Source organism: Pteropus vampyrus, unplaced genomic scaffold (genome assembly GCF_000151845.1).
Source record: "Pteropus vampyrus isolate Shadow unplaced genomic scaffold, Pvam_2.0 Scaffold10, whole genome shotgun sequence".
Classification (NCBI taxonomy): domain Eukaryota; kingdom Metazoa; phylum Chordata; class Mammalia; order Chiroptera; family Pteropodidae; genus Pteropus; species Pteropus vampyrus.
The window spans coordinates 14,492,443-14,495,757 of record NW_011888791.1 but is presented as its reverse complement, the minus strand read 5'-3'; the positions used below and the strand labels follow the sequence as shown (position 1 = coordinate 14,495,757).

The 3,315-nt window shown below is 37.8% G+C and overlaps 1 pseudogene; it reads left to right on the top strand.

The window, feature by feature from the left end:
• LOC111730379 lies at positions 1–2,636 on the top strand (annotated as a pseudogene).
• The last annotated feature ends 679 nt before the right edge of the window (positions 2,637–3,315 follow it).

Genomic DNA, 3,315 nt, shown 5'->3' with positions numbered 1-3,315 from the left:
ATGATTGCTGGATCTGATAGTAAGAGTATATTTAATTTTTAAAAAAATCACTAAACTGTCTTCCAAAGTTACTGTAACATTTTGCATTCCCACCAGCAATAAATAAGAGTTCCCATCACTCCACATACTCACCAGCATATGGTGTTGTTCCAGATTTTGGCCATTCTAATAGCTATGTATTAATGTCTCATTGCTGTTTTAATTTACATTTCCCTGATGACATATTATGGAGAGCATCTTTGCAAATGTTTATTTGCCTTGTATAGGTCTTTTTTTGTGAGATGTGTGTTCAGATCTTTTGCCCATTTTTCAATCAAGTTGTTTTCTTCTTGTCTAGTTTTAAGAATTCTTTCATATTTTGGATAACAGTTCTTTATCAGATGGTGTATTTTGCAAATATTTTCTTCAGTTAGTGGCTTGTCTTCTAATTATTTTGATATTGTCTTTTGCAGAGCAGAAGTTTTAACTTTTAATGAAATCCTGCTTATCAATTATTTTTTTTTCATGTATCATGTCTTTGGTAGTGTATCTAATAAGTAATACCAGGAGGTATTACTAGGAGTTTTATAGTTTTGCATTTTACATTTAGGGCTATGATCCATTTTGAGTTAATTTTTGTGCAAGGTCTATGTCTAGATTAATTTTTTTGCATGTAGATGTTCAGTTCCAGAACCATTTGTTGAAAAGACTATTTTACTCCATTGTGTTACCTTCGCTCCTATGTCAAAGATCAGTTGACTATATTTATAAGGGTCTCTTTCTCGGTTCTATATTCTGTTCATTGATCTATTTGTTTATTCTTTTGTCAATACCACACTGTCTTGATTACTATAACTTTATAGTAAGTCTTGAAGTCAGGTATCATTAGTTCTTCAACTTTGTTCCTCTCTCTCAATATTGTGTTGGCTATTCTATTTTTTTTTTTTTTTGCCTTCCCATAAAAACTTTAAAATTACTTTGTTAGTATCCATAAAATAACTTACTGGGATTTTGGTGTTCATTTATTTTAAAAAAAATCTGCTAGGTAGTATGCTAATGGCAATCTATTTGCATCATAGAAAAGGTAAGCAAATTTTGGACATTTGTTTATTTGTAAAAGAAAAATATGTAACTCTTTTTAAAATATACAAGTTCTTTGCTGAAAAATAACAAATTTCTATGTAATATCTCAGACTTTCATATTTTTTTTACCTCATTGAAAGGTGATTTTAAAATATAAAGATATGGACTACATTTTAAAGACTTTGTTTTTATGAAATTAATACCATCAACAAAACGTTCATCTAAGTTCACCATTTTGCACCCTAATTTGCCTAGATGATGTAGGTAATGATTTTACTATGGTGCTAAATTTGTCACCTTATCCTAGGACTTCTTTATCCCCCCTTTTCTTTTACTCAGGTTTGTATTCATACACAGTAGTTTTTTTTTGTTTAGCGTAGTGGCTTAAAACATATCAATACTAATGAGAATATTCACTCTCCATTACATTTTACTTTATTAGCTCCCGAAAAAGTTGTTTTTCGATTTCCAAACACAAAGAAAAGCCTGCAGATAATTTGTGGACCATTTAATTCAGAGCCCCTGATTTTTGTGAAATGAAAAGATTAATGTGGCTGACCTTTAACCTGTGGCTGGGTACAGCAAGGGGAAACTCTCTACACAGGGACCTTTGCTGCATTTTGTGGCATTTTGCATCCTCTTTCTCTTAGAGCTTGGGGGAGAGTGCCTGCACTAATCTTTTCTTCTGCTGCCACTGGCTCCCAGATTGGGTGATGCCCCCGCCTGTGGACACCTGAAAAGCCATGCTGGCCTCTAGGTGCTCAGCAAAGCTACATCGGGGATTATGTATTTGAGGCAGTCTTCAGCCCACCACCTGCCAGCTTGTATCATGCCCTGCGCTGGGGTAATCACATCAAGTCTTAGGAAAAGGCCAGCCTGACAGAGGTGAAAGAAGCTTTGAACAAGTATGGCCCTGCTAATGTGGAAGACATCACAGGAAATGGAACTACACATAGTAAAGACTAGGGGTCTCCAACTCGTGGGCCGCAGACCGGTACCAGTCCCTGGCCTTTTAGGAACTGGGCCACTCAGCAGGAAATGAGTGGCGGGCCAGCCAGTGAAGCTTCATCTGTATTTGCAACGCTCCCCAGCCCTAGCTTCACTGCCTCAGCTCTACCTCAGATGGTCAGGTATTAGATTCTTATGGGAGCACCAGTCCCTGTTGCCAAAAGGTTGGGGACCACTGGAAAGATGATGACGACATTGATCTCTTTGGATTTGATGAGAATGAAAGTGAAGCAGCAAAGAGGCAAAGAGAAGAACACTTTGCACAGTATGAGTCAAAGAAAGCCAAAAAAGATCTGCACTTGTTGCCAAGTCTCCCACTTGTTTGGTTTTGAACCTTTGGATTGTTGGGCCGGTTTTGGCCAATTCGGGGGGTTGTTTCGGAATTCTTCAGGCGGAGGGTTTGTTTGGGGGTTTTTCCAACTTGTTTCCGTTGGGTTAGGGACTTAAAAACTTCAAATACAGTGTGTAAAGATGATAAAGTTGAAACAGATATGCTGAAGGAGCGGATCGCTGCTTTTGTGGACTGTGTGCAGTACATGGATGTGGCTGCTTTCTACAAGAGCTAAAATCCATTGTGGATCATTGCACTTAAAGCTTTGAAAGACAAAAAGAAAGTTGTTTTTTCATGCGTTTCATTATTGACGCAGAGTCTAACAAATATCAAGAACACAAACATGTTAGAAACATCTACAGTTTTATCCGACTGTTTAGCAAAATAAGGGGTGGCAGAAGTGAGAAAAGGAGGAAGGAACTGATCCGATAAAGGGGTTGTTACCAAGTAAGTTCCCACTGTGAGCAACTGGGACTCAGTCCTGCTGGAGAGCTTGGAAGATAGTGCAGAATTTTTCTAATTCGTTCTACTTGAGGAGCAGTAAATATTCTCCACCTCTCACCTGTCATCGGCAAGACATCAATCAATCCTGGCCTGCCTATTTGGGTTTCTAGAGCCCTCAGGTGGAGGGATACAGGTGTTGCAGCAAGATGCAGTGTGCTGGCGCAAGGACAACCTATGCAGAAGGTGTGTGTACTGGATCACTGCATCATCTGCTAAAGTCGTTATGCAGGCCTTCAGAATGCTTTCGGCCATGTTTTCTGAGACAGGAAAAACAAATATTTTTAACCAGAGTTAGTACTTTTAAGTAAAAACCCTGCAAAAAAGGCTTTTATCAAATTTGGTAAAATGTTATAAGTTCTTCATATTCTAGATGTAAATTCGTATCTTAAATAGTCTTATATACATATATA